This window comes from Podarcis gaigeae (assembly GCF_964106915.1).
Source record: "Podarcis gaigeae genome assembly, chromosome: 14".
NCBI classification, from domain to species: Eukaryota; Metazoa; Chordata; class Lepidosauria; order Squamata; family Lacertidae; genus Podarcis; species Podarcis gaigeae.
Genome location: NC_139690.1, coordinates 49447289 through 49473824, shown reverse-complemented (window position 1 = coordinate 49473824; position 26536 = coordinate 49447289). Strand labels below are relative to the sequence as shown.

Genomic DNA, 26536 nt, shown 5'->3' with positions numbered 1-26536 from the left:
GAAGTTGGTTTTGTTCTGTAAGCTCTAGGTTTTTTTGCAATTCATGTTTTTCACTTTTCACCATAATCTTTGTTTTTCACAATACAAGAATTCAATATTTTATTAAACACATAGCCAAAGTAGTACAATATGAATATAAATGTGACTTATATAGCATTGAAAATGACATGTATATCTATGTACAGTTGAAGGTATGCAAAAAAAATGTATTCCCTTGGGATACACAGTATAAAAGGTAAAGGTAAAGGGACCCCTGACTATTAGGTCCAGTTGTGACCGACTCTGGGGTTGCGGCGCTCATCTCGCTTTATTGGCCGAGGGAGCCGGCGTACAGCTTCTGGGTCATGTGGCCAGCATGACTAAGTCGCTTCTGGTGAACCAGAGCAGCGCACAGAAATGCCGTTTGCCTTCCCGCCGGAGCGGCACCTATTTATCTGTTTGCACTTTGACGTGCTTTCGAACTGCTAGGTGGGCAGGAGCAGGGACCGAGCAACGGGACCTCACCCCGTCACGGGGATTCGAACCACCGACCTTCTGATCGGCAAGTCCTAGGCTCTGTTTAACCCACAGCACCACCCACGTCCCCTCTATACACAGTATACTGGGGAACAATTTTTTTCATTTTCTGTTGCATGAGATTTCCCCCCAGTGTTATGTTCAGGTGGCTCTCCATCCCAGAAGCTGGGAGTAGACTTCAACTCTGTCTCCCCTGCAGCGTGCAGTTGCGCCTCACCCGAAAATTAAATCTTGCAACTCGCTTGGAAGACGGAGACGCCATAATCACTGTTGTCACTCTGCCTTCGGAGGCTGCAGAGGGACCCGAAATCTGGCAGCCTCTTTCTGGCAGCTGATGCGTCCAGATGCAGTCAATTAAACGGGTGTTTTATGGCGCCTCTGCAAGTTACAAATTGGACAAGCGATTGCCAGGAAGGAATTATGTGGCACCTAAGCGTCCATCACCGCGCCGTAGCAGCGCCGTAATTCAGGCCGAGACATGTGCAAGGCATAGAAAAGCAGGCCCATCGATCTGACGGTCTCTGCAAGGCAATCTGTCACCTTGCTGGTTCTCTGGAAGTGGTAGCTTTGGGATGCGTTTCGAATGCCGGGAGAACCGTTGAGGTTATGCAGTGATCATGATTGACAGGTGAAGTGGGAGCCTGCTCTGCATCTTGACACAAACGTAAGGGGAGCCTGCTGGATCAGGCCCATGGCCCGTCTCGTCCACCATGCTGTTCACACACAAGCAGGATCTGAGCACAAGATCAACACACTTCTGGGGCTTCCAGCAACTGGTGTTCAGAAACATTACAAACTCCAAGTTTGGAGGCAAGGCAGAAGAGCCATGGCTGGGGGGTGTCGCTAAGCCCTCTCCTCTATGAATTTGTCTAATAATAATAATAATAATAATAATAATAATAATAATAATAATATTTATTTATAGCTACTAGCTCTTGTGTGGGACAAGGGTGGCGCTGTGGGTTAAACCACAGAACCTAGGGCTTGCTGATCAGAAGTTCGGCGGTTCGAATCCCTGTGATGGGCTGAGCTCCCGTTGCTCAGTCCCAGCTCCTGCCCACCTAGCAGTTCGAAAGCACGTCAAAGTGCAAGTAGATAAATAGGTACCGCTCTGGCGGGAAGGTAAACGGCGTTTCCGTGTGCTGCTCTGGTTTGCCAGAAGCGGCTTAGTCATGCTGGCCACATGACCTGGAAGCTGTACACCGGCTCCCTTGGCCAATAAAGCGAGATGAGCGCCGCAACCCCAGAGTCGGCCACGACTGGACCTAATGGTCAGGGGTCCCTTTACCTTTACCTTACTAGCTCTTGTGCTTGGGTCCTGCCTGCAGGATTCCCACAGGCATCCGGCTGACCACTGTGAGAATAGGATGCCGATTCCTAGGACAGCTCAGTCGATAGAGTACAAGACTCTGAATCTCATGGGTTCGAGTCCTGCATTGGGCAAAAGATTACTCTCATGGTCCCTTCCATCTCTGTGATTCTGTGACTAGATGAATCCTTGGCCTGATCTAAAAGGCTCTCATATTATTCATACAGTGGAACCTTGGTTTTTGAACGCCTCGGCTGCCGAATGTTTCGGAAGCCGAACACCGAAAACCTGGAAGCTTCCGTTTTTGAACGTGCCTCGGAAGTCGAATGGCTTCCACAGCACGTTTTTTTTTTCTTCCTATTTTCACCATTCACTTTGCCAACAACCCTCTGATTTTCGAACATTTCGGAAGTTGAACGCACTTCCGGAACGGATTACGTTTGAAAACCAAGGTTCCCCTGTAATCATTACTTCAGAAATCACCAGAGAGGATTTTAGGAGAAATTTGAGGATCAAATCTGTTGAACAAGGGAAATAGCAAGTGACACTCAGTAGGCTGCAAGTTCTTCTGCTTGGGAAGCTGTCTCGCATTCCAGAGCACAGCTGTCTCGTTTCAGTGCTGTCCAATAACAAAGATGTCCCGGTAGCAACGAAATCCGTCTAAATTTCACTGGAACATCAATTCAGATGTCCCCACGATTAAGCACTTCCCAAACTCAAACAGTGAGGACTAGATTCTTGCTTTTGGCAACAATTTGGATTCTTTGGCATCCAAATACGATGTAGAGATGCAACCCACTTGGATGATGATTTTATTAGACACCAAGTGCCGGGAGGTAGGTCTATGATATACTTAACGCCTTTCCCAAGAAGAGTATCTTGAGAAAGCAGGGCAGGGGGGGGAGGCGGACTGGAACAGCAAGTCTGGCTTCCTGTGAAACATCAAACCAGAATGAAGGAAGAGGGGAAGGAGCAAGGTGTAATCAGCAGCAGAAAACTGAAGGCAGGAGGAAGTACAGTAAATGGCAGTCAGCAGGTTTCTCTGCTGCCAGTCAGTGCTGGTAATTACTGAGCAAGATGGAATAATGGCCTGACTTGGTACAAAACGGCTCCCTTTGTTCCTAAACTGTTTGCCCTCTCACACAGCCCTGGAACTGGCTGGGCAGGGGTGGGGTTGGGGAGCTGAAGAAACTGATTTGTGGTAGGCTCAGAATGGACAGAATAAAGCACTTCTTTACACATGTATATGACATTTACATACACTTGTTTACATATATATATATATATATATATATATATATGCTTTCGTATATATATATATGGCATTTCCGAAATTAAAGCTGCGTCCTCTTCAAACTTATCTCCCAGGAATGCTACTGCAAACAAACACAGTTCAAAGAACTTCTTGTCCTGTTATTCACTCACTGAACAAGCCCACTCTTTCTCCTGTAGAAATTATTCTGAATTGCAGTATCTGTAAATCTAAGGTTTTTCAGTGGTTAGAAAGAATTAATACTATATGTTTAAATCACATTTAAAACACATGGCTTTCTCCCAAGGAATCCTGGGAACTGTAGTTCCACACGGAATTACAGTTCCCAGGAGTCTGGGGTGTAAGTCATATGCGTTCAGTGTGCATTGGCAGAGCTTTATACCATGTGGAGCGGCCCCTTGTCAGCTCACACCTCCAACCAGACCCCTTTTGCCCAACATTGTTCTCAAAGATCAGCTGTGTGCCTTGCCACCTAAGTCAGCCAGTAGGCAATACAGTGGTACCTCAGGTTAAGTACTTAATTCGTTCCAGAGGTCCATACTTAACCTGAAACTGTTCTTAACCTGAAGCACCACTTTAGCTAATGGGGCTTCCTGCTGCCGCCGCACCGCCAAAGCACGATTTCTGTTCTCATCCTGAAGCAAAGTTCTTAACCTGAAGCACTATTTCTGGGTTAGCGGAGTCTGTAACCTGAAGCGTATGTAACCTGAGGGACCACTGTACTAGCAAGAGCATTGCCTTAAAACTTAATAGACCAGGGTTCAAATCCCCACTCGGCCGTTAAGCTCCCTGGCTGACCTTCGGCCCATCACAGCCTACCTCTCAGGGTTGTTGTGCGAGGATAAAACGGTGGAGTTATGTGTGCCACTTTGATCAACTTGGAGGCACGGGAAAAAGAAAAAGAAAACAACAAATAAGCAACAATTGTCTCCTTCTTCCTTCGCCCCGGACTTGACTTATCCAGGAAATGTGGAAAGAATCGCCATCCCCGTCTTGGCCGGGCTCTCTGTTCCGTGCGTACCTGTGCCAGGTGCGCACGGCGCCGCGGAAGGAGCGCCCAGGTGCCGGGCGCCGTTTGGGGGCCATCTCCAGGGAGACGCGCAAACAGCAAAGGCCGGCCAGGCTGGGACTGAGCAGGAGGGAGGAGGAGGAGAAGGAGGAGTCTCTGGGGAAAGGAAACCAGGTGGAGGTACGGCCGAGGGAGGGCTCTCCGGGGCCGGATGGGACGAGAAGAGGAAGCAGCCGCGCTGGGAAAGCGCCGCGCTTCCTGGAGCTGCGCCTCCGCCCGTGCGCTCCTGTTGCGCGCCGGACGCAGGTGAGTAAGGGGGCGCGCGGCCGGGAGGAGGAGGAGGAGACCTTCCTGGCCCGGGGGGCAGGTGGGGCGAAAGCGGCCCTAGAGAGAGAGATCTCGGCCGGACTGGGCAAGAAAAGCAGCAGGCAGGTCGCCAAACGAGGCTGCCCCTCTTTAGCCCAAACTTGGAAACGCGCCGCGCTCCTTGGAGACGTTTGGGAAGTTCTATGGGAAACGGGGAGTTTTCTTTTGATTGTTGACGTTTCTGTAGCGGAGCCAGCTGGGGTCGTTGGTTTACTTTTGGGGATTTAGTTATAGCCCACCTGTTTCTCCAAGCGGCGTCCGTGGTTCTCTCCTCATTTAATCCTCACAACAACCCTGTGAAGTAGACCGGGTGTCTGTGGCAGGTCCGAGGGTCACCCACTGAGCTCACGGCCAAGTGTGTACATTTGAACCCTGGGCTTCCAGGCCGTAGTGGTCGGGGCCACTAATCAGTAAAAACACCGTGGTTCTCATGCTATATCCCTCCTCTCTCTCTCTTTCTCTCCCTCTCTCTCTCTGAAAACCAGCAGTGTGTAAGGCCAGTCTCCCCATCTGCATGGATTTCTATGCCACATGACACCCCCCCTTAAGTCTCCCCAGCCCTGCTTTCTACTCAAACTGGCTTTCCGATCTAATTTCTCATAGCCTATAGATCTCAGTGGAGGCTGGCCCATTCAGAAGAAGGGGGTATAGCCCCACCAGTCTCAACTCGGTCACCTCTGTCTCCCTGCTTACAACCAGTTCAGGGAGTCGCATAAGCTGTCGACCTCCTCCTCCTCCATCTCAACATCGCCCTTACAGAGGAGGAGGATAGGGATAAAATTAGAATTAGTTGGCTCTCTAGTCTAGTGCCATCTACTGCTGGGCCGCCTTGCCTCCCCCCACCCCAGGCCTATGGGGCTCCAGCTGTCACTGGTCCCATCTTTTCCACAAGCAACTAGCTTTATAAGGATTCAGCCATAGAAAGTTTGTTTGTGTTGACATGTGCACTTTCAATCCTATAAACGCTTGATGTTTTTAGAGTTCTTGGAGAACTTTGGGAGTGTGGCTTTTGTTTTTAGAACAGAAATAGTATACCACAACAGCACTACTTTTATTTTATTTTTTAAATGCAACGTGCAACAGAACTCGAGTATCGCAAGGTGAAATAATTCCTTTATATATAAAGTTGCTGTAGCATTTGTTCTGGATGTTAAATACATTGTTTACCTTTGTTATTAAGTTGGTTGGGTTTGCCTGCAAGGAAAAGGCGGGGCATATATTTGTTTTGGAAAATACAGCAGTGCAAAACTCTTGTTTTGAGAGCTAAGTTGGACACCATAAGAGTATAAAGAACATATGAAGAGCCTGCTGGATCCGGCCAATGGCCCACCTGGTCCAGTATCCTGTTCTCACAGTGGCTAACCAGATGCCCCTGTGGGAAACACTCAAGCAGGACTCGAACCCAAGACCCTTCTTCCCTCCTGTGGCTTCCAGCAACTGGTATTCAGAAGCTTTGCTGCCTCTGACTGTGGAGATAGGGCAGAGCCATCCTGACTAGAAACCACTGAAAGCCTTATCTGTCTGCTCCTCTTTTAAAGTCATCCAACTTGGCAGCCATCACTGTCTCCTGAGGAAGTGAATTCCATAGTTTATGCAGTACATGAGGAAGTAAACCAACTGAGTTTAAAAACCAAAGTCTGACACTTGAAGCCCAATCCTACTCAGAAGTAAATCCTCCCCCCCCCCCCCGGCAGCTCTCTGAGGCTTAAAGGTAAAGGGGTCTCGCTTTATTGGCCAAGGGAGCCGGCGTACAGCTTCCGGGTCATGTGGCCAGCATGACTAAGCCGCTTCTGGCGAACCAGAGCAGCGCACGGAAACGCCATTTACTTTCCCGCTGGAGTGGTACCTATTTATCTACTTGCATTTTGATGTGCTTTCGAACTGCTAAGTTGGCAGGAGCAGGGACCGAGCAACGGGAACTCACCCCGTCGTGGGGATTTGAACCGCCGACCTTCTGATCGGCAAGCCCTAGGCTCTGTGGTTTAACCCACAGCGCCACCCGCGTCTCAATAGGCTTACTCGTAGGTAAATGTAGTCCTAAATTATGAAGTCCGCCCTCAGTCATGTTAAATTGAATTCCAGCATTCTCTATGAAGAAATGTTTTAGGTTCTGCAGGCACCTTCCATTCGGGAGGAAGCAATGGCCGTCTTGTATAAAGCTGTGCGAACACAAGGGTTTAAGCACGGAAAGAGGTAATTAATTTATGTTAAATGATATTTAGGTCCCAGTCCTGATATCTTTCACTGAAGAAAGAAGGGCAGCTCATTAAACACCCTTTAATATGCTAGCCATCTGCTTGTAGTTGATTAATTCACAGATTGAACATGAAGAATATGTTATCTTGATGCAGGTGCCACTTTGAGGCTCTCTAATAAAATTATGGTTTTTGGAATAAAATTAAGCAGGTGAATTAATTTATCCCCTCGAGAAGTGTTTCAGCATTGTCTGAATTGAGTGGCGTATATAAGATGTTTTGAAAAATCCGTGTAAGGGCTTTGGGGGGCTTAATCCAAAGAAAATTGTGTATGCCTTAGGCTGTGCATTCAAGATGTACTTAACTGAAAAGCCAGCCCCATGGGAACCAGCGGCATTTGCTTCTGAGTAAACACGTTTTGAGGCTTGATTCCTGTCTCCTTGGTTTCAGTGGCGCTTGGTTCTAAAGATATGTTTGTGTACCACAATCCTTATTGGGTTTACCCAATAGAAAGGCACACTGATTTCAGCTGCTTTGGTTTGAAGATGGCACCATGATGTTCCAAAATGTGGCTTTAAATGAGACTTGGAGGAGAGTGCACTTAAACTTTCTGAAGCCTAAGTTAAACTCTTGGAGTTGGCATAGCCCAGCAGGACTGTGCTCTGTGACTTTCATCCTGAGCCTTTAATCACCCCAACCAATCCCCCAAAAAAGAATGTTTTAAAAAACTTTTCTTACAGGGATCCCTGGCATGCTGTGAAGTGCACTGCTAATGAGATCTCAGCTATCTTCTGCTCTGAATTCGCTTGGAAAAAACCCTACATTTGCCTCTGTTTGTATAAATTGACCTGTGCAAATCTGCGATAAGGAGCTGTGCCCCAGGTTTTTAAGAGCCCGTAAACATTGATCGCCGAAGAATTGATGCTTTTGAATTCTGGTGCTGGAGGAGACTCCCATGGACTGCAAGAAGATCAAACCTCTCCATTCTGAAGGAAATCAGCCCTGAGTGCTCACTGGAAGGACAGATCCTGAAGCTGAGACTCCAATACTCTGGCCACCTCCTGAGAAGAGAAGACTCCCTGGAAAAGACCCTGATGTTGGGAAAGATGGAGGGCACAAGGAGAAGGGGACGACAGAGGACGAGATGGTTGGACAGTGTTCTCGAAGCTACTAGCATGAGTTTGACCAAACTGCGGGAGGCAGCGGAAGACAGGAGTGCCTGGCGTGCTCTGGTCCAGGGGGTCACGAAGAGTCAGACATGACTAAACGACCAAACAACAACAAACATTGGCTTGCCTTCAAGTCCAGTGACGAGGGCTGAGTGATTTCCTTAACGTCAGCTGAAGGTACAAAGCTGCCTTCTGTCATGACAGACCATTGCTCTGTTGGGCTCAGTATACTCTGCTCTGGCTGGCAGCAGCTCTCCTGGATTTCAGGCATACAGAAATGTCTTCCCTGCTGCCTCTGACCTGAACTTTTCAGCTGGAAGTTCCAGGGACCAAGAGCAGATCCACAGCATGTATTTAAAGCATCTCCAGCACACATCAAAGAATGTAAGAATGGGCTGCTGGATCAGCCAATGGCCCATCCAGCCTAGTGTCCGCTTCTCAACAGTGGCCAGCCTGTGGGTAATCTGCAAGCAGGATTTGCACACAAGAGCGCTCTCCCCTCTTGAATATTCCAGCATCTGGACTTCAGAACTGGACTTCAGAAGCATTGCTGCCTTTAAAGCACAGGGCTTCCCCCAAGGAATGCTGGGTACTGTAGTTTGTTAAGAGAGCTGAGAATTCTAACTCTGAGCATAGCTGTCAAGTGTCCCTTATTTGAAGGGACAGTCCCTTATTCCAGTGCCATGTCCCGCTGCTGTCCCTATTGATGGATGTCCCTTAAATTTCAAAGGAAGCAGCTCCTCTCCCTCCCTCCCTGCCGGCCAGGGAGGAGGGAGGCTCCAACTGTGTTGCTTGGCTGTGTTGCTCACCCAATAAGAAGTCTAAGAACGACTGGGGGGTGGAGCTTGCATGCCTTGTGTGTGGCTAGTTAATGCAAGCTGAGGGGTTTTTTGAATGCTGGATGCCATTTTGTTGCACGTGCTGCTGCCAACTTTGCAGTGCAAAGCCAGGCTGGGGAGCCATCTTGAGGCTGCATAGGCCTTGTGGTGCATGTGATTCAGATTCTATTCAGTTGAACCTCTGGTTACAAAGTTGGTTGGACATTGTTCTCGAAGCTACCCAGCATGAGTTTGACCAGGCTGCAGGAGGACAGGAAGACTGGAGTGCCTGGAACAGGTGACGCTGCAGGTCCCTTATTTTGGCTGCTGGGCCCTTATTTTCAAGGCTGCTGGTCCCTTATTTTCAAATCTGTAAGTTGACAGCTATAACTGAGAGGGGCAAGCCACAGCTCCCAAGTTCCCCATTCTTTGGGGAAGTTATGTGTTTTGTATGTGCATTGAATATATGGAGTGGATTTCTTCAAAACCAGAACCATTACTATCATATAATAATAATAATAATACAGTCATACCTCATGTTACGTCCGCTTCATGTTACGTTCTTTCAGGTTACGTCCCGCGGTGACGCAGACGCACAAAATGATGTCATGCGCATGCGCAGAAGCATTGAATTGCAACCCGCGCATGCACCACCCACTGCGGGTTGCGCTCTTTTCATGTTGCGAATGGGCCTCCAGAATGGATCCCGTTTGCAACCAGAGGTACCACTGTAATATAATAATAATAATAATAATAATAATAATAATAATAATAATAATAATAATAATTTATTTATACCCCACCCATCTGGCTGGGTTTCCCCAGCTACTCTGGGCGGCTTCCAACAAAAGATTAAAAATACATTAAAACTTCCCTAAACAGGGCTGCCTTCAGATGTCGTCTAAACATCAGATGGTTGTTTATTTCTTTGACATCTGATGGGAGGACGTTCCACAGAGCAGGTGCCACCACCGAGAAGGCCCTCTGCCTGATTCCCTGTAACTTCACTTCTCACAGTGAGGGAACCATCAGAAGGTCCTCGGCGCTGGACCTCAGTGTCCGGGCTGAACGATGGGGGTGGAGATGCTCCTTCAGGTATACTGGGCCAAGGCCGTTTAGGGCTTTAAAGGTCAGCACCAACACTTTGAATTGTGCTTGGAAATTACTGGGAACCAGTGTAGGTCTTTCAGGACTGGTGTTATGTGGTCTCGGCGGCCACACCCAGTCATTGTTGTTGGGCTCTTCAGCCTGGGAAGGTAGCCATCTAGGAGAAGGAAAACTCTGATCTTAACCCTATGCTGCCTTGCAGGACATATTCAGGAGAAGAAAAGACTAGGGAGTAAACCTTACCCAAATCTGGAGCAGTTTCCCTGAGACGGTTGGATGGCCCCTTGTACAGTGGTACCTCGGGTTACAGATGCTTCAGGTTACAGATTCCGCTAACCCATAAATAGTGCCTCTGGTTAAGAACTTTACCTCAGGATGAGAACAGAAATCATGCTCTGGTGGCACGGCAGCAGCAGGAGGCCCCATTAGCTAAAGTGGTGCTTCAGGTTAAGAACAGTTTCAGTTTAAGAACAGACCTCCGGAACGAATTAAGTTCTTAACCTGAGGTAGCACTGTAGGCCTCCTTCTGGCAACTCCTGCAGCTCAGCTGGTGCCAAATGTCTTGCTCTGTTTTCCTTTGGACCACATCAGTGAGGCTGAAAGGGGGTCTTGTCGTCTGGGCAGCGCAGGATCTCCAGACACACTGCCCGGGCTTGCGTCCCAGGGAGATCACTTTAGTTCTGCAAACGCAGCAGTTTGACTTCACCCCCGGAGGCGCACTCCATTGTCTTTCGAGACAGACAGATGCCCACAACATTACTATTACTGCTTATTAACCCGCCCTTCACCCTAAGGCCCCAGGGCGGTGTGCAATTAAAACACAACATGAATATTGAAACACAATAGTACACAATGCCGAGGAACAGATTAAACAACTTAAAATTGCAAAAATAATGCAGGTCTTTAAAAAAAAAATACACCTCAAGTGTCAAAATCCTATGGCATGCAAACCCAGGTCCGCTACTATTGCAACCGCTCTGCTGGTTATCTAGGCTAGGGTGGATAACTTCTTTTTTATATATAATATTTTTTATTAGTTTTATGAAATACAGAAAAAAGAATAAAGAGCATATTATAAAAGTAGAGAAAGAAAGTTACAAATTTTCTTGTTCTTTTTTCCAAATCTACTGGACTTCCCCGCGTCCTCCCAACCCTGCATTCTCTGTGATACATAACATCAGCAATTTGTTAACTTGTTTCAATACTTATTGTATCTTTCATTTTATCATGTTACCCAATTTCAAATATATTATAACCCAAATCATGTACGTTTTCATTTTAACACAATAAAGTTGTTTCATTATTCTATCTCTGACTTCTTGTACCTTAATTTCCATTTCTTTAGTTTAACATTACTGAAGCTAGAATTTCCTAAAAGGTGCGTTTTTTAACATTCATACAACTTATAATGTTTTTCCAGATAGTCCTTAAATTTTTTCCAGTCCTCCTCGATTGTTTCTTCTCCCAAGTCTCGGATTCTGCCAGTCATTTCGGCCAGTTCCATGTAGTCCATCAACTGCGTTTGCCATTCCTCCAGTGTGGGTAAATCTTGTGACTTCCAATATTTTGCAATCAGAATCCTTGCTGCTGTGGTGGCGTACATAAAAAAAGTTCTATCCTTCTTAAACACCCTCTGGTCCACCATGCCCAAGAGGAAGGCCTCTGGTTTCTTAGGTAAGGTAAATCTAAGTACCTTTTTTAGTTCATTATGTAGGGTGGATAACTTCTGACCCTCCAGGCGCTACAGAACTATAAGTCCCATCAGCCCCAGCCTGCATAGCCAGGGTTGATGGGAGTTGTAGTTCAGCTGCACCCAGTGGGCTGCAGGTTCACCAGCACTGATCTAGGCCCCCATCTGGCAAGTGGGAGCAGTTTTTCCCCTGCTGAAAGTGTTGGCCAGGTGATTTTGAAAGCCTGTGATGAGATGATTCTGTGCCTCGCAAGCCATCTTGTTCCTGGCAAGCAACTATTTAAAAATAATAACTGGGTGCCTTGTTCTGCATTAATCAGAGGTTGAAGGGCCTGTGCATCTGGCCTTGCCTGCTGTTCCTCTCATGACTGCATAAGCATTTTAATTCAAACACTCTGGGTGCCCTTCCGCTGGTCAGTGCTGGCTGTGGAAGCTCTTGCTGCTCTTGGGAGAAGGTGTGAGATCCCTTTGCGTTTATGGACTCGGATGAAAGCACTCAGAAGCCCTGGCGGTGGGAGGGCAGGAACCCTAGAGAACCGGCTGGAAGATTGGCAAGAACCCCCTGGACCTGCCCTGCTCATAGCCTGCTCCTGTCTGACATAGCTCAGAAAGGTTGAGATTCAGTTGACATTCCTGCATTGCAGGGAGTGATAGCTCAGTGATGGCACATCATTTCTCACTCGCTGGATCATCACCTTGTCGCCGTGAGTGGGCTCTCCAAAAATTTTACACATCACTTGGGAAGACAGGTGAACTCATGCCAGTGTACTGGAAGAAGCAAAGATCACTAGTGTTGAAGCACTGATTCTTCAACATCAACTTTGTTGGACTGGTCATGTTGTGCTGATGCCTGATGATCGTCTTCCAAAGCAACTACTCTATTCCGAACTTAAAAATGGAAAGCATAATGTTGGTGGTCAACAAAAGAGGTTTAAAGACTCTCTCAAGGCAAATCTTTTAAAAGGTAGTATAAACACAGACAACTGGGAAACACTGGCCTGCAAGCGCTCCAGTTGGAGAACAGCCTTTACCAAAGGTGTCATGGGTTTTGAAGACCCTCAAACTCAGGACGCAAGGGAGAAACGTGCTAAGAGGAAGGCACACTCAGCAAATCCACACCATGATCAGCTCCTGCCTGGAAACCTATGTCCCCTCTGTGGAAGGATGTGTGGATCCAGAATTGGCCTCCACAGTTGCTTAGGACTCACTGTTAAGACTGTGTTTATGGAAGACAAATTAGAGGAGATGGATTTACAATTTAATATTGCGACAGGTGGAGGCACCTGTTCGCCGATAAACCTTGGCTTAACACCACCAACAAAACTTCCATCTTATTTAACTACCTTATCTGTGGTGATGCACAGGTATGCCTTTATAAAGGCTAGATTCAATGTTTTCCCATCAAATGTGTTGGGTAACAGACTCTCCAACGGACAGATCTCACTCCTCTGTGACTGTAAAAGTGGATCTATAGAATCGTTATATCATATAATCTTCTGTTGTCCATTACATTCGGCTTCACAGTCCAAGTTTCTGGCCCCATATTTATCGAGAATTGCTGACAGACCTCAGGAAGCCCAAATAATATACTTATTAAATGACGAAGACACAAGTAGATCCCTTGCAGTCGCTAGATACCTGATTAATGTCTTATTTCAAAAGAGGAGAAATGGATCACTGTATGACTCTGACAGCTTAGCTAAACTTAAGAACCATCAATACGTGCCAGAACTAAGACGCATATCCCCCAAAATCTTTGAATTGCGGTTTACATAGAGGGAGCTTATTGTGTATAGTGTTTACTTAATTGAAGTAAAATTGGTTTTATATGGGTGTTTTAACTTGGAACTATTTAAATTGTATTGTTTATGGATAAATTTTGATGTATTGTTTTAGATATGGGCCAATGGCCGTAATAAATCAATCAAACTAACTAACAAGAAGAAGAAGAAGAGCACATCATTTCCATGGGGCCAAAGGTGTAGTTTGTTGTGTCACTGATGGTGTGTCCTATGGAACACAACAGGCGCAACAGCAGAAAATGCTTTTTGGTGGGTCACTGTCATACAATGGTCTTTATCACTGTGCTGCCTTATCAGGTCATTCCTGCAATCTACCAGGTCTGTAGAAGGAGGAGGAGGTGGCTTGCCAGTTAATCAGGTGCAGAGTTCTTCAGGTCTTTACCAGCATTTGAAATTCACCAGGCACATTTTGCAGCTGGCAATCAGCCAGTTGAGACCAAGTGAAGTTGCCCTGGGGTGCCCCTGATGTCTCCACCATCTGGAGTCACATGCCTGGAGATTCTTAGATCTTGACTATTTCCACACACTAGCAGCACATCCTGTAGAATTCTACCCATCATATTTTATCTGCGCAATCGGAATGAATTTCAGGAACCAGAAAGCCAGGTTGAAAAATACACCTTTCGAGCACTCTGGCTGCAAAGTGGCAAGTGGGCATTCCATTTTTGTGACTGTAACCCTGGTTTTAGGAACCATTTGACACTTCGCTTACATATCTGAGTTTCTAACGCCGGCCTTTACATACAGTCATGCCTTGCATTCCGAACACCTTGCAAGTTGAATGTTTTGGCTACGAACACCGCAAACCCGGAAGTGAGTGTTCCAGTTTGTGAATGTTCTTTGGGACCCAAACGTCTGATGTGGCTTCTGATTGGCTGCTGGAGCTTCCTGCAGCCAATCAGAAGTCACGCCTTCGTTTCCAAACGTTTTGGAAGTCAAATGGACTTCTGGAGTGGATTCCGTTCAACTTCCGAGGTACCACTGTATCAGAAAGCCACCAAATGCAGGGCTCTATCTTTTCTTCTTCTTTTTAAATAGGACTATTTAAATAAAAAAATAATTCACGCTAGTATACCTGGGAAGTCTCCCATGTTGTGGTCTCATGTTGATAAGGCGGCTTGGCCAAGCAAAGTCAGAGGGAATGATTAACCAGGTTCCTGCTCAGGATTGGGATCTAAAATGTATATGAAGCTTAGCACACTCTTACTGGAAAGCAAACAAAGGTTTAGGGTGTGGTCCTACAGCTTTGCTTATTTACTAGAGTTCTAGGAAGCAGTGGGTGAAAGGCTTGTTTCTGAACTACGATGTCGCTGGGTAAGATTCACGGGAATCCAGGCAAAACGCTCTCTTGTTTTTAACAGCATGTTTTCTCCGGCTCTGTGTGTTTGCAACGAAACAGGTTTTTCGGAAGGCAGGTTTTTCAACTGTTGGCTCCCCTGTGATGAAAGGTTGCGGCATTTGGGATTTTTTTAGTTTAGAGGGGAAAGCGTGTAAATAGGGGGCACGATAGAAAAGCGTCTGAAATTATACGTGGCGGGTAGAACGTGGACGGGGTTTTCTCACTTCCATAACACTAAAACTCACAGACATGCAATGAAGCTGAAGGTTGGCAGATTCCTGACAAGACAGAAGTACTGTTTTGGAGGGACAGGGGGCAGGTGTGGACTCCCTGGTCCTGAATGGGTTAACTGTACCCCTGAAGGAGCAGGTGCGCAGCCTGGGAGTCATTTTGGACTCACAGCTGTCCATGGAGGAGCAGGTCAGTTCTGTATCCAGGGCAGCTGTTTATCAGCTCCATCTGGTACGCAGGCTGAGACCCTACCTGCCTGCTGACTGTCTCACCAGAGTGGTGCGTGCTCTTGTTATCTCCTGCTTGGACTACTGCAATGCGCTCTACGTGGGGCTACCTTTGAAGGTGACCCGGAAACTACAACTAATCCAGAATGCGGCAGCTAGACTGGTGACTGGGGGCGGCTGCCGAGACTACATAACACCGGTCTTGAAAGACCTACATTGGCTCCCAGTACGTTTCCGAGCACAATTCAAAGTGCTGGTATTGACCTTTAAAGCCCTAAACAGCTTCGGCCCAGTATACCTGAAGGAGCGTCTCCACCCCCATCATTCTGCCCGGACACTGAGGTCCAGCGCCAAGGGCCTTCTGGCGGTTCCCTCATTGTGAGAAGCAAAGCTACAGGGAACCAGGCAGAGGGCCTTCTCAGTAGTGGCACCCACCCTGTGAAACGCCCTCCCATCAGATGTCAAAGCAATAAACAACTACCTGACATTCAGAAGACATCTTAAGGCAGCCCTGTTCAGGGAAGTTTTTAATGTGTGACATTTTAGTGTATTTTTGGTCTCTGTGGAAGCTGCCCAGAGTGTCTGGGGAAAGCAGCCAGATGGGTGGGGTACAAATAATAAATTATTATTATTATTATTATTCAGAACAGATCAAAGAAAGGACTTTTTCACACAGGGCCTTGTTAAACTGTGGAACTCACTTGTGCAAGAGGCAGCTGCAGCTGCCAACCTAGATGGTTTAAAAAATTAGGAGGAGATGGAGATCAATGGCTGCTAGTCACAATGGCTATGTCTTATATATATATCCACTGCAGTCTTCGGCCTGTTTACTCTGAAGTAAGCCCCATTGTGTTCAGTGGGTACATACTCCTAGGAAAGTGTGCCAAGGAATCAAGCCCAAGGCTTCCCATCCACCTTCTTGGCCTGTTTCTGAGCATTTGTTACTTCGCCTCAGCCGATAATTTTTTTTTTTTCAGCTTCAGGGACTGTGATGGTACATATTTATACCATCACAGGTCAGGGTGTTCCCAAAAGGTTGCATTTGTTGATGTTCTGAAACCTGATGCGAGATGTTGCAAAATGTAAGTCTCGAGATGAAATGTGCTCGATAAAGGACATCTGGCTCACAGCTCCTCTTCCAGGCTAGTTTTGGCCTCTGCAAATGTTAGGAGGATGTGGCAGTCCAGTCCGAGATTCCTTGCAACTGAGCCTTCGGCTTCATTAAAAACTTGAGCAGAACCTCAGCAGCAAAGGACTAACGAATCTCGCTGATCAAATGCTGATAGGGCTGGATCTGAATGAGATAAAGACCGGTGGGGGGTGTGGAGGTGGGAATTGCTATGGTTCAGGGTGGATAAAGATCAACGATTTAAATAATAATAATAATAATAATAATAATAATAATAATAATAAGATTTTTAAATTTAAATCCAATTTTATTTATTTAAATCCGATTTTTTAAAATTTAAATCAGATTTTAAAAATAAAATGCTTTGGGAGGAAAAATCTTTCTAAAGATAGTTTTCTATTTAAATTACATTATAGTCCAGAGGCTATTCATCAGGAAATAAGGATTTGTTTTAAGTTTTCATGTGTGCTAAAACTCAGTCTCAGTTAAAAAAAAAAAAGTTTAACCACATCAGTTAAACATGGATACATATGCTATAATGTTATTGTTTTAGTTAAATAAATTGTTTAAATTGTTATTAAGGAAATGACTGTTTTCCCCCTTCCAATAAAGTACAGCAGAAAAGTTGTCCTAATATAAACAGTTAACTTATTAAACCTCACCACAATCCCACAATTATCTGTCTATGTATTTCTAAAAGTGAAACCAAATCGGTAATTTTTGGTATAACTGTAAAAACTACTCTGAAAATTTATTATTCCAAAAAGGAAACCTTCATCTGATTGTCAATATTAAGAATATACCACCCAAGAATGAGTCTTTCTGTTAAAAAAATGATTTAAATCAAGTCTTACTGACTAGTGATTTAAATCGATTTGATTTAAATCAAATCCACCTTGGTAGAGAATCTGTCTTGCACACAGAAGGACTCAATCCAGGTAGGACTGGGAGAGACAGACCTGAAACCTTTCGGCATGGTTTACCTCACCTGGACCGGTTCACTCCCACGGAGATCGCTCCACGGGCCGGATCGCATCTGCGCAGACGCGATTTCCAGTGCCACGGAAGCGAGTCCCCTCTGCACTGCGCCAGTTTAATGCAGCGCGCGGGGACTCACCGAGCCGGCAGCTCGGTTTGGGGGCAGCTTGTGGGCCATTTAAACAACCCCTGTGGGCTGCTTGTGGCCCATGGGCCACAGGTTGCCGAACCCTGCCCTAGAGACTGTCAAGAGCTCGTCCTACACTCAAGTAGGACCCTGGCAGAAACACATGCCCGACTGGCATGTTCTCTCCCTCCTGATCGATTGTTCGGGAGCTTCAAAAGCTTTCTTCTACCCGAACACCACAGCGACCAATGCCAACAGACATTGGCACACTTAGGGATCCACAGAGTGTTTGCAGTTTGTGTAACAGACCTCAGCAACTCAGCATTTTGGCTAATCTACTTTATTTACATATAAACACACACGGAGCACTGCAACATGGCTCCCTCTCTCTCTAGCATCAGACAGCAAAGAGGAAAAGAACAAAGGACAACAGTCCCACTTCACGGAACACAGTCACACAAACATCCTGTCTCCATCACTTCCCACTCTGTGGAGTCAAAACATATACCGTTATGTGAAAGACAACAATCCCATGACTTCAATCACGGAGCAGGAATATTAACAGAGACTACTCCCAGTATAAACCAACTGGCAATGATCTACCCAGAAAAAAATTGTTGAGCTATTATTGGGAGGGGGGGGGGCAAAGCTGATGAGCTTTTTGGGGAGGGGAGGTCAGCATGGTTGAGCTTTTTAGGGAAACACCGGCTAAGACCGCTAAAAAAAAAGAGCAGGCAAATAGAAAGCGCACACAGCGATTGCAGCTAAACACAGACAAAACGGGGGGGGGGGGAGAGAGAGACCTCTTCCAGCTGGCGATCGTAAGGGACCCAGCGGTCATAAAGGAGCACGCAATCGACCGCAGTTAACAGCGGACATCAGGGGACTGACCTGTCGATCTCAATCAACTGGTTGGACATCCCTGGTTGTAGACCATGGGTAGGCAAACGAAGGCCCGGAGGCCGGATGTGGCCCAATCGCCTTCTCAATCCGGCCCACAGACAGTCCGGGAATCAGCGTGTTTTTACATGAGTAGAATGTGTGCTTTTATTTAAAATGCATCTCTGGGTTATTTGTGGGGCATAGGAATTCATTCATTTCCTCCCCAAAAAATATACCTAGTCTGGCCCCCCACAAGGTCTGAGGGACTGTGGACTGGCCCCCTGCTGAAAAAGGTTGCTGGCCTCTGGTGTAGACAATACTGAGCCGGATGGACAAATGGTTTGGCAGCTTCCTGTGTGTTCCTCGGTTTGGCAGCTTCCTGTGTGTTCCTCGGTTGCATGGATGCAGTGGAAAGACCATGCAATTCCGGTGTCTCTGGATTGCAGTTCAGACTGGTGGAGAACAGGATCAGCAGAAGGCATTTTTCCTCCTCCGGAGAACTGGTCTAACCAGCATCCCATATTGACACCAAGCAGGCGCCTTCACCGTCCTCTTTTCAGAAGAAGAAGAAGAAGAGTTTGGATTTGATATTCCGCCTTTCACTCCCCTTCAGGAGTCTCAAAGCAGCTAACATTCTCCTTTCCCTTCCTCCCCCACAACAAACACTCTGTGAGGTGAGTGGGGCTGAGAGACTTCAGAGAAGTGTGACTAGCCCAAGGTCACCCAGCAGCTGCATGTGGAGGAGCGAGGAAGCGAACCCGGTTCCCCAGATTACGAGTCTGCTGCTCTTAACCACTACACCACACTGGCTCTCACACATTTCTGTTTCAACCAGCCTACCCAGATGTTTAGAAAGCTGGTGCGAGTTTTTTTTAACCTCTCTTTAGTCTATTGCTATTCTAACTTTTGCGAAAGTCTTACATGGTTGTTAACTTTCCTTGTTGAAAATTTTGTCTCATCTTTTTTTGTAAACCGCTGAGGTTTTTTTGACAACCAAGCAGTGTATAAATCTTATGACGTAAAGGTATTCCTGCTGTCCCTACAATCCAGCCTCCTGCATAGATTTTGGACCACAACTCCCATCTTTAATGTTGGCAGTGGCTGATGGGAGTTGTAGTCCAAAACTTCCAGAAGGGCACCACACTGCATTCCCAGGACTTACTGTAAGTTAGGTAGATGATGAATAGAGCTCTGTCTGTTATATGGTAATGCAGATTGCTGCTGTTATGTACTGAAGTTCTCCCTCTGGGCCAGCAGGGGGATACTGTAGATAGTTACGCAAATGAAGGATCGAAAGTGACGTTCAGTGATTGGATAGTTTGTATGCAAATGAAGGATTGAAAGTGACGTTCAGTGATTGGATAGTTTTAGAAAGTTGCTACAGTTACGATGTTCTGGATCTCTATATAAGCAGGCTGACTGAGCTCTTCAGTTCAGTTCTATTCTGGCCTCTGAATAAACAAGAGCTGTTTGAAGAATCGCTGTGTCGTCTGATATGTTCGCCCACAACTTAACAGCTGCTCCTATTATATGGGCGCAGAATGCATTTCTCACTGGGAGTACCAGCAAATAGTGTGCATTGAATCGGTACTGCAGCTTTTTAATTGCTAGACTCTAAATGGGAAATACACCAATCTTCAGATCGCTCAGTCAAGATTCAGTGGGCTTACCTGTTATGGACTGATTGGAGGCAGAGGAATGGTGGGAGGAATCGGCTAGGGCACCCCCAAGATAAGGTGGCTAATAATAATAATAATAATAATAATAATAATAATAAATATTACTTATACCCCATTCATCTGGCCGGGCCTCCCCAGCCACTCTGGGCTGCTCCCAACAGGATATTAAAAACACAATAAAACATCAGACGTTTCGGTATTTATCACCCCTGTTATACAAAAGTCTCCAAATGGGTCCGGACTTCAATGTCTAAAGCTCCTGGTAGAGGACAAGGACCCAGAGATCACGCTAAGGGTGGTCAAATTCTGTGCGACTGCTATAAAACTTAGGGAACAAGCTGTATTACCAGAATGATTAAGGTTTTAAATGACAATTTTAGGTTATATTTTAGTGATTAAGAATTAACATACATATTTTTAACTGCTGCTACATCTGTATTGTCTCTGTTATACCCAGTTTCAATTCAATGTATCCCGGTTGTGTTTTATGATATTCCTGATATTGTAAGTGAGCCAGAACTGGTCTGTGACCGTAATAATAAATTCATTCATCAAACATTAAAAACTTCCCTAAACAGGGCTGCCTTCAGATGTCTTCTAAAAGTCAGATACAGTGGTACCTCGGGTTACATACGCTTCAGGTTACATACGCTTCAGGTTACAGACTCTGCTAACCTAGAAATAGTACCTCGGGTTAAGAACTTTGCTTCAGGATGAGAACAGAAATCGTGCTCCGGCGGCGCAGCAGCAGCAGGAGGAGGCCCCATTAGCTAAAGTGGTGCTTCAGGTTAAGAATAGTTTCAGGTTAAGAACAGACCTCTGGAACGAGTTTATTTCCTTGACATCTGATGGGAGGGCGTTCCACAGGGTGGGTGCCACCACCGAGAAGGCCATCTGCCTGGTTCCCTGTAACTTCGCTTCTTGCAGGGAGGCAACCGCCAGAAGGCCCTCAGCGCTGGACCTCAGAGTCTGGGCTGAACAATGGGGGTGGAGACACTCCTTCAGTACTGCCTGCTCTGACTGGCAGTGACTCTCAAGGGTTCCAGGGAGGAACTCCTCCCAGCCATGTCTGAAGATGCCCAGGGTGGAAACTTGGTGCCCCTGGCACGCAAGCCGACTTTTAGAAGACATCTGAAGGCAGCCCTGTTTAGGGAAGCTTTTAATGTTTAATAGACTATTGTATTTTAATATCTGTTGAAAGCAGCCCAGAGTGGCTGGGTATAAATAATAAATTATTATTATTATTATTATTAGAAACAAAGAAGGTGGGCACTGTGCCCCTTGCTGCTTCCTTTCCCATGACATCAGCCTAGTGACTTATCTTTGTAGCCCAGTTAATGTTTACTTGCTGGACTGTGCCCGGCGGTACCTGCTTGGCCCCAGGAGCCGTTTTCTCTGCCAGCTAGGATTCCCAGGGGGGAACTGGTGGCTATCTGATCCTTTGCTCACGCCTGCCTCTTCTGCCTCTCTCCTCCTTTAGATGCAGGTGTCCCTCGTGCTGAGCTCTGAGCCGCTGCCCTGTGGGACCACCCAGCCCCCCGGCAGTTGGGGCTGCTTGTCTGCATCCCGAATTCCTCTGCCCAGCATTCTCCCCGCCTCCCCGTTCTTCGGAGAGCACGAAGAGGAGTATTTTTAGACGCTGGTGTGTTCCTCGGCTGAAGATAACTGAAGCTCTTCTCCTGCAAGGGCGTAAAACTGTGGGGTGAGTTGCACGTGTGTTGCAGGGGGGAGAAGGAGGGAGGCTCACCTGAGAAGGTAGCCGAAGTGTGCTTCTGATGGGGGTGGAAGAGGTTGCTGGAAATACCAGGACGATTTTTTTTCAATTGCTCAACGGTGTGCCTAGGTGGGACCAGGGAAATATTAAGGCATGCTGCTGATCTCCAGAGGAGCTTGAATGGGAGTCTTACCCTGTTACGGGTGCGAAGTTTGATCAATTTAATTGGTGAATTAATGACTGAAAGCTCATGTTGATTAGTGTGGGCAACCTTTAATGGATGAAGTGGGAAGCTTAGGGCATGATTGTTCCCAGAGTGTGTAACTGTGTTACTTACATGTGTGTATGTGAGAGAGAGAGAGAGAGAAAGAGGGAGGGGGAAGAAAGAAAATAAGTGGTTTATGAAGTTGGAGCTTCTTTCTGAATCTAAGAAGCACCTGTTTTGAGTGGTCGGTGTTTGTTTATTTCATAAAATGTATATACTGCTTGGTTGCAATAAAACCTGACCTAAGCGGTTTACAGAAAGAACGAAACAATAGAATTTTAATAAAAACAGATAAGAACAACTATTTAGAAAAAATAATTAGAATCACCGATAAACCCAAAATGGATTAATACACACATCAATTTTCCATGTACAGTGGTATCTCTGGTTGCGAAAGGGATCCGTTCCGGAGGCCCGTTCGCAACATGAAAAGAGCGCTACCCGCAGCGGCGCATGTGCACAAGCGTGGGTTGCGATTCACTGCTTCTGCGCATGTGCGTGACGTCATTTTGCGCTTCTGTGCATGCGTGAGGGGCGAAACCCGGAAGTAACCCTTTCCGGTACATCCGGGTTGCCGCGGGACGTAACCTGAAAGAACATAACGTGAAGCGGACGTAACATGAGGGATGACTGTATCTGGTTTTAGCAGGCATTGAAATGGCGTCTGGCTGATGTGTGTAGGCTGGGAGTCCCAAAGTGTGGGTGCTGCCACGCTAAAAGATCAATTTCTTCCAGTAATAGAGCAAATTTTGCTTTAAAAGCAGCCTTAACTCAGGGTGCTCCTGGGCTGCTACAATTTTCATGTGGGTATCAATCACATACCAGGAAATTCATCTTGGGCAACAAAAGTTGATTTGGAGCTCTTGTACAGCAATCCTGCTCCTTAGTTGCAATAAGGAAAGCGATGGCAAAACGCACTGGGATACCATTTGTTCCGTGCAGTTTCATCTGACCTCCCCAGAATTAAATCACAACAAATGCTCAGGAAAAGCTGGCGTTGTCTGATCTCTTTGGAAAACTCTAGGGGTGAATCCTCAATGATCAGGTCATCTGGGACGGACTGAATGGTTACAGGCCCACCTACAATCTATGAATGAGTTGGGTGGGCTCTTTAAATCATTGGCTGTCCAAATTGTTATTGGTCCTGCAGACATGAATGGATCAGTTTTATTTATTTATTTTTTAATCAGCTTATCTGATTACTCCTCCAAACTCCCGCTCGTGGTTAATTACATTTATATAAGAGTCACAAAGGTGACGGAGATCTGGCACCATCTTAAGAAGTGTGGATGAAGGAGGACTTCTAGGAGTTTCCTGTGTGTAACAACAAAGCTGAGATAGCTCCGTTGGTAGAGCATGAGACTCTTAATCTCAAGGGTCATGGGTTCAAGTCCTGCCTTGGGCAAAAGATTTGTGCATTGCAGGGGATTGGACTAGAGGAGATTCATGGTCCTTTCCAACTCTACAGTTCTATGGGGGGAAACCTATTAGGGAAAGGGGGACTTTTCCACCCCAACCTCCAGACCTTTCCATCTTTTGGGAAGACTCCTTTAAGCAGCTTGCCACGATTTTGCTTCTCACAAGGAGGCAGAACCAAGAGGCATAAATAGAGAGCAGGACCAGAAAAAGCAGCGCCACTCCTGATAAGCAGGAACAGTTGGAGCATCTGAGAATGTCCACACCCTGCCCTGTTTCCATGCTGGTAAACAGGCTTCTGTGCCGGCCCAATGTTCTCGCACACATTTTGCTGCGAGATCTGCTCCGCAGCCTCTGCTGTGCTCAGTTTCTGCAGCAGGATCTGTTGGTAAACGATTCACTGGTATCGCTCGTTCCTTCTACAGCATGGATAAAAATCAATGATGTTGATAATAATAATAATAATAATAATAATAATAATAATAATAATAATAAATCAGATTTTTTAAAATCTGATTTTTAAAATTAAAATCTGATTCTTTAAAATTTAAATGGATTTTTTATTTATTTAAATTGGATTTGTAAAAGAAAATGCTTTTGGAGGAAAAAATCTTTCTAAAGATCATTTTCTACTTAAGTTACATTATAGTCCATAGGCTATTCACCAATTATACCAGCAGGAATGCCTTTCTGTTAAAAAAAATATGATTTACGGTAAATCAAGTCTTACTGACTAGTGATTTAAATCGTGATTTAAATCAATTTCATTTAAATCAAATCCACCCTGCTCTCCAGCACGTGCAGAAACTGCCTTCTTGACCGTTAGATTCACTATTGGGAGCAAAGCAGCAATAAAATTGCATTGGGAGTGCAGAACTCCAAATCTCAACGGTTCCTTTCAGCCTGGCCCAGGTTGGGGTGATGGAGAGATTTGGTCCAACATCTGGACGGCCACAGGTTCCCCATCCCATAGTTATTTGAAAACTGCATTGTGGTTGATTTGCTTCTTATTCTTCAGAAGTAAATACAAGAGCTTTATTGTGTCTTGAATATACCTTTGCTGGAGGCCGGATCTGGCCCGCAGGCTGCCCTCTATTGCTTTAGGACAGCCTTCTCCAGATGTTTTGGACTACAACTCTAATCAGCCCCAGCCAGGGGGCTCTTGGACACTTGCTGCGGTTATTGGAAATGTTGGTGTGTTTCTTCTTTAAAGGAGGAGTCCCAGAATAGAAGCCTTGATAAATGTAAGGAATGACATCTAAAGATGGAACCGTGTCGTCCACCGCCTAAAAATACACATGTATTATTAGTTTGATGCTGGGAATGGGACACCCTGAGAAATCCTGGCTCTGTTGCTTCTGCTGGCAAAAAAAATCATTGTCTTTTGGGCTTAGCAAACTATAACAGGAAGACCACAAAGAATGGGGAAAGGTGCAAAGTATTAATATAATAACAGTATCTTAAAAAGCAGAGACATCACCTTGCCAGCTAAGGTCCGTATAGTTAAAGCCATGGTTTTCCCAGTAGCGATGTATGGAAGTGAGAGCTGGACCATAAAGAAGGCTGATCGCCGAAGAATGGATGCTTTTGAATTATGGTGCTGGAGGAGACTCTTGAGAATCCCATGGACTGCAAGAAGATCAAACCTATCCATTCTGAAGGAAATCAGCCCTGAGTGCTCACTGGAAGGACAGATCCTGAAGCTGAGGCTCCAATACTTTAGCCACCTCATGAGAAGAGAAGACTCCCTGGAAAAGACCCTGATGTTGGGAAAGATGGAGGGCACAAGGAAAAGGGGACGACAGAGGACGAGATGGTTGGACAGTGTTCTCGAAGCTACAAACATGAGTGACCAAACTGCAGGAGGCAGTGGAAGACAGGAGTGCCTGGCGTGCTCTGGTCCATGGAGTCGCGAAGAGTCGGACACGACTAAACGACTAAACAACAACAACCACCCTACCTACCTGGCTGGGTTTCCCCAGCCACTCTGGACAAATTCCAGCTGAATGTTAAAAACAATACAGCATCAGACATAAAAAACTTCCCTAAACAGGGCCGCCTTCAGGGTCGCCATCAGCCAAGAAAGCCCTGCTTCTAAAGAATTCTGCAACGGATTTTGGTTGTCGCCCTCAGGAGAATTTCTGCAATCCAGGGGGCTAGTGAAGAAAACGAAGCGAGAGAAACAAGAGTTGAAAATCTTGCTTTATCTAAAACCAAAGAAGCGAGAGTCACTTCAAGCGGTGGTTAGAAGGAGATACAATCATGCCTGCTGAACTGCTGAATAACTGAGTTTCCTGTTTAGAAATAGAGGGTTTGGGAATATATGGTGTTTTAATTTGCTGAGTCAGACCCAATGGTCCATCTATTTGTTTATTTTATTAATTAAATTTGTATACCGCCCTTCACCCACAGATCTCGGGACAGTTCACAATATCATACATACAATATAAAAAGACAAAGATTGCAATACTGTTAAATCTGTGGCAGCTCTTGAATAGCTTCTGTTGTACACCAGATAGGTTTAGGAAGACATAACATCTTGGTTAAGTAATTATCTCAAACAGAGACAAATAGTGTACTACATAAATATACATTTAAAATTAGAGGGAATTGGCAGGAAGTCAGTGGAACTAAGAAGAAGACTGCAATAAAGTGTAACAGATATTGACAATTATTTGATGTTTATTTGTTATGGGTGGTTTTGATTTTGTGTTACAGTTTTTTTTCAAAAAGTTCAATAAAGCAATTTAAAAACAGAAACAATATCAAAAGACAAAGTACATAATAAAAACAAGAACAAGAACACACACAAGCCAATTGTTGTTGTTTAGTCGTTTAGTCGTGTCCGACTCTTCATGACCCCATGGACCAGAGCACGCCAGGCACTTCTGTCTTCCACTGCCTCCCTCAGTTTGGTCAGACTCATGTTTGTAGCTTCGAAGACACTTTCCAACCATCTCGTCCTCCGTCGTTCCCTTCTCCTTGTGTCCTCAATCTTTCCCAACATCAGGGTCTTTTCCAGGGAGTCTTCTCTTCTCATGAGGTGGCCAAAGTCTTGGAGCCTCAGCTTCAGGATCTGTCCTTCCAGTGAGCACTCAGGGCTGATTTCCTTCAGAATGGAGAGGTTTGATCTTCTTGCAGCCCATGGGACTCTCAGGAGTCTCCTCCAGCACCAGAATTCAAAAGCATCCATTCTTCGGCGATCAGCCTTCTTGATGGTCCAGCTCTCACTTCCATACATCACTATAACACAAGCGAATAACACCCCCCAAAAAAGAACACATTTAAAAGAGGT

The 26536-nt window shown here is 45.8% G+C and overlaps 1 protein-coding gene across 3 annotated transcripts in view; it reads left to right on the top strand.

Moving 5' to 3' along the window:
• The first annotated feature begins 4282 nt into the window (after nucleotides 1–4282).
• The window catches only part of TMEM184A (transmembrane protein 184A), a 45184-nt gene continuing 22930 nt past the window's right edge, over nucleotides 4283–26536 (top strand). Inside the window, exons 1-2 of one of the 3 annotated variants that reach the window (XM_083711675.1) lie at nucleotides 4283–4413; nucleotides 21327–21548. The gene's annotated coding sequence lies outside the window, so the exon portion shown is untranslated. Of the gene's footprint in view, nucleotides 4414–14535; nucleotides 14569–21256; nucleotides 21549–26536 lie in introns of those variants that run through there. The other 2 variants (XM_083711676.1, XM_083711677.1) reach the window with 2 other exon arrangements.